General features: G+C 44.1%; 1 long non-coding RNA gene across 1 annotated transcript in view; it reads left to right on the top strand.

Annotated features, from left to right (window-relative positions):
• Window positions 1-15,750, top strand: part of LOC133501263 (uncharacterized) — a 52,509-nt gene that overhangs the window by 8,377 nt on the left and 28,382 nt on the right. The window lies entirely within an intron of this gene.

The following is a 15,750-nucleotide window of genomic DNA, read 5'->3' as shown; positions in this document are numbered from 1 at the left end:
CTTGTCCTTGTTTTCAGGCTTTCCTGAGACAAAAATGTATCTGGAGCTGTAGTAAAATCGATTCCCAACTGTTATCTAAATTAACAAATACCTCAAATTCCTCTCTCTTGACAACCAATTTCCATTCAATATAACATTTAAAAAAGTGTATTCAATTTTCTGAGCATGTTATTCTCATGAGAGTCGCGGAGTGCTGGAGCTTTCTTCAGTGCTACATGCTGACATATAAGTACTTCCCCTCTATTCACCGGCACAACCAAGAAAGTACATCCCGCAGTCTTGTCTAACTTCGTGATTGCATGTGAGCAGGAGGTGAAGTGCAAGGTGAAGTGCAGCACCTGCAGATCTCGACTGAGAAACACACTTTCCATTTGGTTTTGTAACAAATTTCACTCACTAAATTTGAGTTATGTCAGTCTGTGCTCAATCCATGGTTACTCTTGTTATGACGAGTGTGCTTTCCTGTGATTAGATTAAAATACATTTGTTAAAAGTAAAGATCTGCAAAAAAACACATTGGTATTTCTTGCTTTTTAGATTCCATTTTAGTGTAACCATCCATCCATCCATGCATCCATTTACCACACCACTTATCTTCACTTGGCTGGCGGGTGTGCTGGCGCCTATCCCAACTGACTGGATGAGTGGCTGGGAACACCCTGAACTGGTCACCGGCTATTGACAGGACACACTGACCCAAAAAAAAAAAAAAAATCACACTCACATTCACACCTCTGGATAATGCAGTCTTCAATCCACATACAGCGTCTTATGAAAGTATTCGGCCCTCTTGAACTTTTCAACCTGTCGCCACATTTCAGGTTTAAAAAGTGGAATGAAATTTATTGGATATTTTAAACTTTTTTAACAAATGAAAATCTGAAAAGTGGGGCGTGCAATATTATTTGGCCCCCTTGCAGCACCACCTTTTGTTGCAATTACAGCTGCAAGTCGCTTGGGTATGTCTCTGTCAGTTTTGCACATCGAGAGACTGAAATTCAATCCAATTCTTCGTTGCAAAACAGCTCGAGCTCAGTGAGGTTGGATGGAGAGCGTTCGTGAACAGCAGTCTTCAGCTCTGCCCACAGATTCTCGATTGGATTCAGGTCTGGACTTTAACGTGGGCATTCTAACACCTGGATACATTTATTTGTGAACCATTCCATTATAGATTTGGCTTTGTTTTTTGGATCATTGTCCTGTTGGAAGATTAATCTCCATCCCAGTCTCAGGTCTTTTGAAGACTCCAACAGCTTTTCTTCCAGAATGGTCCTCTATTTGGCTCCATTCATCTTGCCATCAATTTTAACTTACTTTTCAGTTTTTTATTTGTTAAAAATGTATAAAATATTCAATAAATTTCATTCCACTTCATGATTGTGTCCCACATGTTGATTCGTGACAATTTTTTATTTTATTTTATTTTATATCTTTATGTCTGAAGCCTGAAATGAGTCGAAAGGTTGAAAAGTTCAAGGGGGTCAAATACTTTCACAAGGGACTGTACCATGCATTTTTTCTGTAATGTAGCAGGGACACATAGTGTGTGTGTTTCTTTCGGCTTGTCCCTTTCAGGGTCGCCATAGCGTATCATCTCAGATAAACGTATATATATGTTTGGCACAATTTATATGCTGAATGCCCTTCCTGACGCAACCCTTCTCAGGGAGTGGAGGCCCAAGTGGGATACGAACCCAAACCAGTGCTCTAACCAGTGCTCTAACCACTGAGCTACGGGGCCTCTGTAGCAGGGACACGTAGTACCTGGATAAAACCCACACAGGCACGGGTAAAACATGCACACTCCAAACAGGGAAGATGGATTTCAAGCCAGGGTCCTGTGACTGAAAACTGTGATATAGATGTGCTAACCAGTCGCATCACCACACTGTTGTCAAATCAGTTTAACCTGATAAACTTCAAATTTTAAGTCAGACTGACTCATCTTCCATGGTCGCTTTTATTTGCCTCTTTGCAGAAAACAACTATTTTCATCGGACTTCGGCACACAGTATAGTCTACAGAAGGGAGGGAGATGACCTTTGTTAAAGTCTTGCTCTCTAAGAAAACTTACTGTAACTAAAACTATAACAATATTGCCGTACAACGGCATCAAAACTGTTACAAGCTTTTGAGAGTGCATTCATTTGAACACTGTTTAGTATCTGTATGTAGTTTCCTTGCACCACTTATCCCTCCAAGAAACACGCAGTAAAATTGGTTGAACATTTTCTCATCAAGGCGGCACAGTGGATCAGCTGGTAAAGCGTTGGGCTCACAATTCTGAGGTCCCGGGTTCAATCTCTGCAGGTAAAATTGCTTTTATATCCAGAAGATAGTGAATAAAAATAGCCTACTGTCCTGCAGGTGGTGTACTCAATTTACGTACAAGTATGAGTACATAAATGTGTTTTACTACGGAAGCTTACAGCTGTTATCGTCTTTTTTTTTTTTTTTTTTTTTGGTCCTGTTCGGCTGTTAGATCAAGCAGAATGGAGAATCTGCCTCCCGGTAATGCTGGAACAGTTTGAGACTGTAGCACTACGCCCTATGAAGGAAGGACAGGACAAGTTAGGACAGGCTAAAAATAAGAATCCCAGGGGTGTGTGCCTATAGACACATTCAAGTGAATTCACACCATTGTGCATGTAAAAAGAGTGATAGGAATGTCATATAATTGCTGTGTTGGCTGTGGACCTCACCCAATCAATCGAGGACAGAACCAGGAACAGAAGTACACTCGAGAGTACCCCGTGGAAAGGAAATGTCCCACGCTGAGGGACCCAGGGCGATCAGGAGGCAGGGTACCCCCTGAACTGGTTGCCAGCCAATCGATGGGCACATGGAGAAAAACAGCTGCACTCACAGTCACACCTAGGGGTAATTTAAGGGGTTCAAATTAATGCTTGTTTTGGGATGTAGGAGGAAAACAGAGCGCCTGGAGAAAACCCACGTAGGCACGGGGAGAATATGCAAATCACCCACAGGTGGGACTGGGATTTGAACCCCAGCCCACAGAACTGTCAACTCCCAATGTTCTAACAAGTTGCTCCACTGTCCTGCCTGTATATTTTATGTTTACCAAATTGCTCACCCTCAAAGGGCCACTGTCATGAAATGGATGATTTTTAGTATGTTATTAACAAAAACACGGCAGCCGACATGGACCCATGCGTTTTTTCACCACAAAACATGATTTTCCGGGAAGGTAGGTCGTTGTTCCTTCGTGTTAGCCAAAATGGCAGTTCGTTGCATTGCTGGACATTGTTTGAACACTTAAAAGGATGGATTTACCCTTCATAACTTTGCATGAGACCCGGTTCTTCGTGAAAAATAGATTGCGCGGGTGCAGAGGACAATAGCTTCGTGGGTTCCAAATGACAGGTATGTGTGTAAACAGCTACTAAAAAAAAATAATAGTTTGGGGCGGACCACGTAATCGGTCTCTGATAACATAAAAAAAGAACTGCGTATGTATGACAGGTGTGCTAAATGTGTCCATGTCCGCGTCGGACGGCGTCGGGCTCGCTGGCGAAGGCTGCTGCGTCGCATCATCGATGGCAGCGGCTATGGACAACGCTGCCGACAATGCCGCACTGAGCCGCGTGTGATGACAACGCCGTAAAGCAGCCTGGCTCGGCTCCCTGATAAGCCACCTCAGCACCGAAAATGAGCCACCCTGGCCAAGACGCTGCATCCACCAGTCACGGCTTCGGCAAAGGCTGCGCGTCAGGCTCGCGGACGGCGGCGGCTCTGAACAACGCTGCTGACAATGGCGCATTCAGCCGTGTGCGACAACAACATCGTAAAGCGCCCCGGCTCGGTGGTGTTATTCATCGCAGCCAGCTTATCATGGCGCCGAGCCAGGCCGGTTTACGGGGTTGTCGTCACACGTTCCAGAGTGCGCCATTATCGGCTGTGTTGTTCAGACCGCGATGACTCATCTTCGCCGCGGAAGTAGATCGGTCAGTGAGATGGTTTGGCCGTGATCACATATGATCTGAATATGGCTCGAAACAATAGGGTAATATTGCCCCAGTAACTTCACTCGGTTGTGTGATGTTCTCTTCTTCGAAAAGAGCTTCCGTGTCAGAGGGGGCGTGTTCGTCTCCCATAGTAAGGTCCACCGCGTGTTTTCACTGGTGAATGTCTGGAGTGATGTCAGGGGCAGCGGATGCAGCCAATATGGCAACCACTTGGATGTCGTCGAAGGACACTTCCAGAACTTTGCACATGGATGATGTGGTCTCTGCTCATATTTATTTTTTCGTATAAACATTGAAGTGTATATGTATTTTTCGGCACAATATCTATTTTAGAATGTTTATAGGGATGACATTTGGGATGGACCATGGTCTCAAATTTGGAGGTGCTGATTCTCATCCCAGCGGTTTCACACTCAGCTGTGAACTGCTCCAGGGAGCGTTGGAGATCACGGCTTGATGAAGCCAACAGAACCACATTGTCTGCGAAGAACAGAGATGCGATGCTGTATTCGATTCAACTTCCCGACGGACTCTTCTCTCCAGCACCCCTGAAAAGACCAGGGAGGCTGAGGAGTGTGATCCCCCTATAATTGGAACACACCCTCTGGTCCCCCTTCTTAAAAAGGGGGACCACCACCTCAGCCTGTCAATCCAGAGGCACTGTCCCCGATGTCCACGCAATGTTGCAGAGGTGTGTCAACCAGGATAGCCCCACAACATCTCGAGCCTTTAGGACCTCCGGGCGAATCTCATCCACCCGTGGCGCACTGCCACCAAGGAGCTTTTTAACCACCTAGGTGACCTCAACCCCAGAGATAGAAGGGAACGCCTCAGAGAACCCAGACTCAGCTTCTTCATGGGAAAGTGTGTTGGTGGAGTTGAGGAGGTCTTCGAAGTATTCTCCCCACCGACTCACAAAATCCCGAGTTGAGGTCACCAGTGCCCCATCCCTACTAAACACAATATTGACGGTCCAATGGTTCACCCTCATGAGAGCCCGAATGGTGGAAGAGAATTTCCTCGAAGCCATCTTGAAGTCCTTCTCCATGTGCTCACCAAACTCTTTCCACACCCGAGGCCGCATTCCGCTTGGCCAGCCGGTACCTATCAGCTGCTTTGGGAGTCCAACAGGCCAAAAATGCCCGATGGGACTCCTTCTTTAGTTTGACAGCATCCCTCACTCTAGGTGTCCACCAACGTGTTCGAGGGTGGCTGCCACGACAGGGACTGACCATCTTACGGCCACAGCTCCGGTCGGCCACCACAGCAATGGAGGTGATGGAGGCATCATCTATTTGGACTCAATGTCCCCCGCCTCCCCTCAAACGTGAGGAAAGTTCTTTTGGAGGTGGGAGTTGAAATTTCTTCTGACAGGGGAATCTGCCAGCCATTCCCAGCAGACCCTCACAGTACGTTTGTGCCTGCCACGTCGGCACCTGCCCCCACCATCGGAGCCAACTCATCACAAGGTGGTGATCAGTCGACAGCTTCACCCCTCTATTCACCCGAGTGTCCAAGACAAGCGGTTGCAAATTCGATGACACGACTAAAAAGTTGATCATTTAACTGCGGGCTAAGGTGTCCTGCCAGGTGCACATGTGGACACCCATATGCCTGAACATGGTGTCTGTTATGGACAATCCGTAATGAGCACAGAGGTCGAGTAACCGAACACCATTCTGGTTCTGATGAGGGGGCACGTTCTTCCCAATCAAGCCCTTCCAGGTCTTTCCAGGTCATTGTCCACTGTGGGCATTGAAGTCCCCCAGCAGAATAATGGAGCCCCTATAGGCAGCGCTCTCCAGCACTCCCTCTAAGGACTCTAAAAGGGGTGGGTACTCTGAACTGCTGTTTGGTGCATAGGGACAAACAACTGTCAGGACTCATCCCCCTACCTGAATGTAAAGGGAGGCTAACCTCTCATCCACTGGGGTAAACCCCAATGTACAGGCCCTGAACTGGGGGGGCAAAAAGAATACCCACACCTGCTCGGCGACTCTCACCGTGGGCAACTCCAGAGTGGAACAGAGTCCAACCCCTCTCAGGAGGAGTGGTACCAGAACCCAACCAGTGCATGGAGACGAGTCCGACTATATCTAGTTCTGACTTCTCGGCCTCACGCACCAACTCGGGCCACTTACCTGCCAAAGAGGTGACAATCCATGCCCCTAGAACTAGTTTCTGTAGTCAGGGATCAGATTGCCAAGGTCCCCGCCTTTGGCCACCGGCCAGCTCACATTGCACCCGAACCCTCCAGCCCCTCTCACAGGTGGTGAGCCCATGGGAAGGAGGACCCATGTTACCCTTTTGGGCTGTGCCCGGCCGAGCCCCATGGGAGAAAGGCCTGATATACTGAGATACATAGGAAAATGAAACTAAAGAAATACAATTTGACAGCACTTGCAATAATCCTTCAAAGAAAGTAGTCTCCAATCCTTGAGGACTACTCATTTAGTTATTTCTTGGTGAATTGTTTTCAAAGAGTGGGCTGTCTTTCTTTAAGATTAAAATTAAATGAAAAAAGAACAAAACCAATGGAGTGTAGTAAGGAAAACAAATTAGGCCGACAAACTAAGCCAGAAGGTATAGAATGTCATTTGTTTTCCATTATTTATGGTGAACCATATACATTTATTTTTCCAACGCATGTCCTTTCTCTGTGTGCTGGGAATTATGCACTGCCTGTAGTGGAGTTGTCAGGCTTCAGTGCTCACTAAATCGGCAATTCTCCCCCAGCTGGGCATTGCTCTCAAACACATCGTGCCAAGGCCTATTTTGATGACCTCATCTTTGTTGTCACTCTCATTCTGGATGGACCCCTGTGGGTAAAAGGGTGTCATGGACTGCTGCACTTCCCTATCTGGTTGTCCATTGGCCAAGGCAGTAGAATCCCCTCTGCAGTCTTGCTGTGCAACGGATTATACTTGATGACTTCATCTTAATCACAATTTGCCTCATTTTCTTTTATCCGTAGACAACCACGCCACATTTGGCAGTGAAAAACTAAGTGAATGCACACAAGCCTCTTTGAGCATTGGAGCAGTCATTGACGGACAGCCACACACAAACACAAACACAAACACAAACACAAACACAAACACAAACACACACACACACACACACACACCACACACACACACACACACACACACACACCACACACACACACACACTTCCCAAGTCTGTGGGTCATGATCAGAATCAGAATCAGAATCAGAATCAGCTTTAATGGCCATGTGTGTAACAACACACAAGGAATTTGTCTCTGGTAGTTGGTGCTGCCCTGGTATGACATTTAGAACAAAGAACAAACAAAACTAACAAGAAGAAAGAACAAGAGACATTCAGTTACAGTGTCCAGTCTTTTTCATTTAGAACAGTTAAGAGTGCGCCCATGCCCCACATTATGGTAAGCTTATACAAAGTGCCCTTACCCGTTCGCAGTTCCTGTTATAGACCAGTGCAATGACATTTGTGCAAAGGGAGCAGTTTAAAGTGAGGAGTCATGTGATAGTCTACAGAATATTATACGAATACTAATACTGATTCACCAGCAAGATGTGAGGGTGTGTCCCAACAACGGCACAAGGCAGAAAATAGTAGTTCGCTGATTTAATGACTTAATTGCCAGAGAGGAAAAAATGTTTAAATACCTGCTAGGTTTGACTTGCATTGATCCCTAGCACCTACCCAAAGGAAGGAGCTGGAAGAGTAGCAGGCCAGGATGTGGAGGGTCTGAAAGTGGGTAGAGTGGTGCTGACAATCCGTTCAGCGGTTTTGATTGTCTGTTGCAGTCAGAGTTTTTCTTGTTTTGTGGGAGCCCCAAACGAGACTGTGATGGAGGTACACAGTACTGATTGGATGACTGCCGTGTAGAACTGTCTCAGCAGCTCTTGTGGTAGGCCGGGTTTCCTCAGAAGCTGCAAGAAGTATGTCCTTTGCTGGCCTTTTTTGAGGATGGAGTTGTTGTGCATCTCCCCCTTCAGGTCCTCTGAGACTGTAATTCCCAAAAACTTCAAGATTTCGATGCTTGACACAAGACAGTTGGACAGATGTGGTGAAGGATGCCTCCTGAAGCCCACAATGATCTCTACAGTCTTTATTGTGTTTATCGCCAGGCTGTGTTGGCCACACTTCCTACTTCCTGTCGATGTGCAGACTCGTCCCCATCTTTGATGAGTCCGATTACTGTGGTGTCATCTGCGAATTTCAGGAGTTTGACAGTTGGGTGCATTGAGGTGCAGTCGTTTGTGTAGAGCGTGGAGAGCAGAGGGGAGAGGACACAATCTTGGGTTGCCCTGGTGCTGATAGTGCGTGTGGATGAGGTGGTGTTCTCCAGCCTCACCTGCTGTGGCCTGCCCGTCAGGAAGTTGTAGAGACAAGAAGCTGAGCTGGAGAAGTTTGGAGAAGAGGAGTTCAGGGATGATAGTGCCAGAGCTGAAGTCCATGAACAGGATCCTCGCATATGTTCCCTCGGTGTTGAGATGTTCAAGGATGAACTGCAGACCCATGTTGACGTAATCATCCGCAGACCTGTTGGCCTCATAGCCAAACTGCAGTTGTTCCAGCGGGAGACCTGTGACGCTCCTGAGGTGGTCCAGCACAAGGTTTTCAAAGAACTTCATGACCATTGCTAGAATTTCTTCAAGTGGGTTAACATGGCTGTTTTTTTTTCTCAATGAGGCATTTCAATGACACGTTTCACTGTTATGACTTTCACTCATTATTGTCTAAAACCCTTCCATACAGGCTGTCAGGCTGTGTTCACATGTCCAAAATCTGTCTGAAATAGTAATATTTCAGCAGAAAACAGGCCTGTTTTGCGGGGATATTTGTTTTCAACGGACATAATTTGTCAATCAAGAACTATTGTATAAGTGGCAATGTTCACAAGATTAGCTCAGTCCTTTTTAAGCTTTTGACCTTGGTCTTTGACTCCAGACACATGCTTAGTTGAAACACTGTTTTCTTGGACATGGAAGCCAGCCAAGATAAATAACGTGCCATCAGTGTCAGGGGAACCGCAAGAAATCTGAAACCACATCTCAGCCCAATAGCACTCACTCACAGGCTATCAGCGAAAGACTTGCTGAAATTTTAATTATCTGAATGCATCATGTGGTTTGGAAACATCAAATCAGGATGGCTCATCTGTCCTATTTGACACCCATCCAAAGGAGAGCAGCATTTTTTATTAGGATTTCATTTATTCGGTTTAGGTGGCTCTGATTTCAAGGTTGGGTTACACCATCTTGGGGGACAAATAGATGACACATATTGTCAGGTTTTTCAAGAGTCTCTGTAACCTTCGATCCTGACAGAGACAAGAGACAGGTGTCTTCTGGAAATGAGGCATTCATCTGGAAAGTCAATCAAGGAAGTTCTATGTAAAATGTTTTGATGAAAGTAAAGTTTGACATCAGTTCCTCAAGTTGTCCAGAACAATGTTGGATGAGTACTATTGAATCTTTTTAAAATCTCATTTATAGAGCTCGTGCACGTTATTTCACCATTTTGATGGTGCCATATTGCCGGTCAAACAGAGCTGCTCGACATTGTGGGAGACATTGAACCGGAGGAGAATATTTACAATACCCGAGACCTGTTGTGCTGTTGGTTGTCACAACAGACAAGACAGATATTCAAAGAGATCATTCTATGGAATACCATCTGAAAAGAAAAGAAAATATCGATGGATTTCTGCAATTAAGCAGGATGGATGGTGCCCAACCAAAATACACACACGCCTGTGAAGCTGTCGCTTCCTTTCAGTTAGGAATTATTATTCTCAATCTCAAATTATCAAGAAATATTTATAATGTCAAGTTGGCTCATTTGAGAACAATGCGTATTTAAAAAAAAAAAACTGTTGCAGAGATTTAAGTGTGGCCGCAATCGCTTCTGTGTACGTTCTGTAGAGACAACTACGTCGTCTTTTTTTTTTCAATCATAGTTAATGAATGCAAGTTTGGATTCCAGCAAAGGTTAACGTGTGGCCAAACGCTTCCGCGTTCATGAGCGGTCAACCTGTCATCTTTTTTTTTTTCAATCATAGTTAATGAATGTAAGTATGTGTAAAACCAGGGGTCATTTATTCAAATATTGATATTTGTATTGAATACTAGCTGAAAAGATCTATGGATTCCGGTAAAGGTTTACGTGTGGCCGAACACGCTTCCGTGTTCACGAGCCGTCAACCCGTCACTCCGTGGGATTTATTCCTGATTGAAAGCAAATCCAGCAGCTAAGTATTTGTATGCGTCAAGCCTTTTGTACGCTTTCAAACTTTTCTGTGTAAATCTCGACCACTTACTCACCAGATACATGTGTATATCCAGTTGTCCAAGAAAAGCGGAAGTGAATTAACAGTCCAATTTCTTATCGGCAAAAACATCAACTTTGGCATTAAATATGGGTCCTCTATGCTGAGTTTATTTAATTTTTCAACGTACCTTCATTTATTTTCCCCTTCTAAATGTCTAAAGGTATCGGACAAGACTCTGGAAGTCGTGCTATAAGACGTATTTTCATGTTGTCTCCAACCGATTTAGCATTGAACAATGCATTGTTAGACTGGCAATATGGTGGCATAAAGAAAATTCACGTGATTTTATGATGTAGATACACGAGCTCTATACTACAGGACAGACAGAATGTACTGTACTGATCATCAGTGCCATGTTGTTTATTTTTTGATAATTTTACATTGTTATTATTTCTTAATCCAACAAACAACAAGACATAAAGACACTGGCCTCCTCAGTCTCATAAAAATTTGTAAGTCACTGAAAATTTTCGCTTTCCGAAAATGAGCCCAAACTGCATTTTCAGAGTCGGTCTCAAAGGATTTTATTCTTTTCATAAATTTATATAGCTGTGACGAGCATCACATGCCTGAATAAATTGGCACTCATTCACAACTCGAAGAAGTCCTTTCCTCCCGATCAACTTCTTCCAGGTGTCACTGCCATTGCTCATGTGAGCATTGAAGTCCTCCAGCAGAATGCAAAGCAAAGGAAATTTATTTGTGTAGCATATTTCCTACACAAGGAAACTCGATGTGATTTACACGATTAAAAACATTAAATTACTGTACAAAGAAATTAAAGCATTTGAAAATAAAAATAAAATTAAAACAGAATGCAGAGCAAGAAACATCAGTGAAAAGTGGAAGTAGCCTAATACACATGAGAAAAATGAAGAGTGGATTTGAAACCATTCACACTTGGGCCTGACGTCATCTCTGTTGGGAACATATTCCATTTTTGTACAGCACAGTAGCTAAATGCTGCTTCACCATGTTTGGACTCTGCATATCACTATATGACCAGAGTCAGTTGATCTCAGAGCTCTACACGGTTTGTATTCCATAACCTTTTCTTTCACGTATTTAGGACCTAACCCATTTAGTGATTTATAGACCAGTAGCAGAACTTTAAAATCTATTTTAAAGCTGACTGAAAGACTGAGGGAGTCCCCAGCGTACCCTCTCTGCAGAATCCCCAAGAGAGGCTCAAAAATTGTGGGTACGAGGAACTACTGTTTAGTGCATCAGCTCAAACAACAGTTAGACTTGTCCTCCCAGCTGATTGCGGAGGCAGACTACACTATTGCCCACCGGGATGAGAATGCTCACACTTACTCACCCCCTCTCACCCTGGGCTACTCCAGAGTACAAATGAGTCCAAGCACTTTCAAGAGGACTTGTCCACAGCCCACAAACCTCCATGCCATATCAAGTCTCAACTTACTATACCATCCTCCATGCTAGACATTTTACATCCCTAGAGCCAGTTTTTCGTGCAGAGGGTCAAACTGCCAAGGTTTCCGCTTTTGGCCGCCAGTTGACTACAGATTTGGAACGAGGACCCACGTTGCATGTTGTCCAGGCAGGCACAGTGGGCTCGGTTCCGATTGAGCCCCACATCCAAGCCTGAATTCAAAGGGGGGCCTCGGTGACCGGTTCATATTCCTTCAATAATTAATAATACTATTACACAATGCAACCTTGATTTAATCATAAACATGATTTTTTTTGCATAACTGGAATTCACATTAACAAACTGGACGATGTTTCAACGAAACTAGGAAGTCAACAAGAAGAACACCTTGTGATGATAGTCTGTTCAATCCACATGGATCCTTTCGCTTTGGCAGTTTCTTGGATATGTACAAACTTGTGTTTTCATGAACATTTCTTAAAGGTTTTTATTGGAAGAAATATCCATTTATTGACCCAAAACGCTACCCCCATGAACTGTTAGCCCAATGATATTGACTTATTAATGTAGCAAATGCTAGCTGGGTTAGGACATTTATTTGACTAATAAATACGTAGCAATTCATAAACAAAGATTTGTAATTTATTTGGATTAAAACCAAAGATAGTGGGGTTTTTTTTTTGGTAGTGTTTTCATCTTTGTACTGTATGCTGCATTTTCACCATTTTTGTATCATTAAAATTGTTGACCAACAGTAACGTCTTTCAAGTCTTGATGTAGAAGAGTTCTGTTGCTTGTACAAACAAACCGGGGACAGTACACTAACCTTCATCTGGTCACAATGACCCCTCCCCCCCCCCACACACACACTCCGCCCCAGTTTTTAAAACAGAGGTCACCATTTATGATTGTTGAATGCAGCTGTGTGAATGTGTGATGTCAATACTTTTTCTATATGGTCGATCCTTATTATCAGATCCACCTCTGCACCGTGCCCTTCTGACATCCACTCATCTTTATCTGGACACAAATATTCTTAAATTTGACTCACCCCCAAAAACACACACAATTTGAAATACAGAGGTCAATTTTTATGATAGCTGTCGGAAAGTGTGACCTTACATTATTTTCCCCATGGTTAAGCCTTTATCACAATGTCAAACAAAGCCAAGATATACTGCAGGACGATGCTGCATAAAGCACGGGCTTCTCATTGTTCTGTGTGTGGAATGTTTTTAGGTTATTACTGATGTCCAGGCTATTAATAACTGGAAAGTAAGTATTCATTAAATGACACAATGTCATGGTAAAAAGGCAATGACTAGTGAATTAAAAATGCATAAGGAATGATGGGGCTTTATGAATAACTCAGTAGATGCCTCTCATTTGTAAGAGTAATGGGAACCATCAGCATAACGCAATGCACGACAGCTTTAAGTATTTCAATGCAAGGTGGATAAATCTTGATGTTTTTGGGAAAAGGCAAATTAAATGTGTTTGCCTTATTGGTTCAATGAAATGAACAACAGTATCATAGACAAGTATGCTACAGTAGTGTATCATAATGTTAATTCCTGTTTCAAAAACAAACTGCAATGCTTCATCCGACTTTTAGTTTGACTGCATTTACATTGCAGTTTTAGTTTTGATATTCTGTACCTTCGTTTGTCTTCTTCATGTACCGCGTCTGGCCAGTAGATGTCCCCTTTGTATAATGAAATGCTTCATTGAAATACTTGGCTACCCAGCCTAGGGTACGCTTATGTAATGGTGACAAAAACAGTAGCAAACATGATTTAACTCTCTAGATTTAAATATTCACATCAGTTCCAAAATATATAGAACAGAATATGTGTAGGGTAAGTTTATATCCACTACATCCGTGTATGTACTTGTCAACTACCTCTATAAACAGGGTCTAGGTGTGCGCATGTGAGTGCGTGTGTATATCCATCCATCCATCCATCCATCTTCTTAGCTGCTAATGCTCACAAGAGTCGCTAGAGCGCTGGAGGCTATGCCAGTTATCAACGGGCATGAACCAGTTGCCAGCCAAACATAGGCCCCATGGAGACAGATAATAGTCACACTCAAAATCACACCTAGGGGCAATTTAGAGTGTCCAATTAATGCAAGTTTTTAAGATGTGGGAGGAAACCCAAACCCGAACCCTAACTCGGCGAAAACCCACACAGGCACAGGGAGAACATGCAGGTGGTGTCGGGTTGAACCCTGGTCCTCAGAACTGTCAGGCCAATGCTTTATAGCTGCGCCACTGTGGTATATATATATATAATGCAGCCCTATGGGGCACAAACCAGTGCAATCTGTAGGCCGGTCCCAAGCCCGGATAAATGCAGTGGGTTGTGTCAGGATGGGCATCTGCCGTAAAAATTGTGCCAAACAAATATGAGCGGCGTTCATCTAAAGAATCGCATACCGGATTGGTCGTGGCCTGGGCTAACAGCGCCTGCCCCCGGCTCTGCTAACCTGCAGGGCGTCGGTGGAAATTCAGCGACTGTGGGTCGAAGACAAAGAAGAGGAGGAAACAGGATCCATCGTCAGAAGAAAAAGAGGAATGCACAGATCGTACAACTGAGTGTAGGGACATTGAATGTTGGGACTATGACAGGAAAAGCCCAGGAGTTGGTTGACATGATGATTAGGAGAAAGGTTGATGTACTGTGCATCCAAGAGAGCAGGTGGAAAGGTAGTAAGGCTAGAAGTTTAGGAGCAGGGTTTAAATTATTCTACCACGGAGTAGATGGGAAGAGAAATGGAGTAGGGGTTATTTTAAAAGAAGAGCTGGCTGAGAATTTCTTGGAGGTGAAAAGAGTATCACATCGAGTGATGGGAATAAAATTTGAAATTGAGGGTGTTTTGTATAATGTGGTTAGCGGCTATGCCCCACAGGGAGGATGTGACCTCGAGTTGAAAGAGAAATTCTGGAAGGAACTAGATGAAGTAGTTCTGAGCATCCCAGACAGCGAGAGAGTTGTGATTGGTGCAGATTGTAATGGACATATTGGTAAAGGAAACAGGGGCGATGAAGAAGTGATGGGTAAGTAAGGAAAGGAACTTTGAGGGACAGATGGTGGTGGACTTTGCAAAAAGGATGGAGATGGCTGTAGTGAACACTTATTTCCACAAGAGGGAGGAACATATAGTGACCTACAAGAGCAGAGGCAGAAGCACGTAGGTGGATTATATTTTGTGCAGACGATGTAATCTGAAGGAGATTACTGACTGTAAAGTAGTGGTAGGGGAGAGTGTAGCTCGACATCATAGGATGGTAGTATGTAGGATGATTCTGGTGGTGCGTAGGAAGATTAAGAGGACAAAGTTAGAGCAGAGAATCAGTTAGTGGAAGCTGAGAAAGGAAGAATGTTGTGTGGCCTTTTGGAAAGAGATGGGACAGACTCTAGACGGACAGGAAAAGCTCCCAGAAGACTGGAATATTACTGCCAAGGTTTTCAGAGAGGGTGGCAGGAGAGTATTTGGGGTGTCTTCTGGTAGGAAAGGGGGGAAGTAGACTTGGTGGTGGAACCCCAAAACACAGGAAGTCATTCAAGGAAAGAGATTTAGCGAAGAAGAAGTGGGACACTGAGAGGACTGAGGAGAGGCGAAAGGAGTACATCGAGATGCAACGTAGGGCAAAGGTAGAGGTGGCAAAGGCTAAACAAGAAGCATATGAAGACATGTACACCAGGTTGGACATGAAAGAAGGAGAAAAGGATCTCTACAGGTTGGCCAGACAGAGGGATAGAGATGGCAAGGATGTGCAGCAGGTAAGGGTGATTAAGGATAGATATGGAAATGTGTTGACTGGTGCCAATAGTGTGCTAAATAGATGGAAAGAATACATTGAGAAATTGATGAATGAAGAAAATGAGAGAGAAGGAAGAGTTGAAGAGGCAAGTGTGAAGGACCAGGAAGTGGCAATGATTAGTAATATATATATATATATCAGCAATTTGAAGCTCAGATAAGATGGTAAATCAGTCATTGGGCATAACCAGTACAACAATTTGGAATGTCCTGAA

The sequence above is a fragment of the Syngnathoides biaculeatus genome, chromosome 5, assembly GCF_019802595.1.
Source record: "Syngnathoides biaculeatus isolate LvHL_M chromosome 5, ASM1980259v1, whole genome shotgun sequence".
Lineage (NCBI taxonomy): Eukaryota > Metazoa > Chordata > Actinopteri > Syngnathiformes > Syngnathidae > Syngnathoides > Syngnathoides biaculeatus.
The sequence above is the reverse complement of the archived record's forward strand: the minus strand, read 5'-3'. Positions and strand labels throughout refer to the sequence as shown.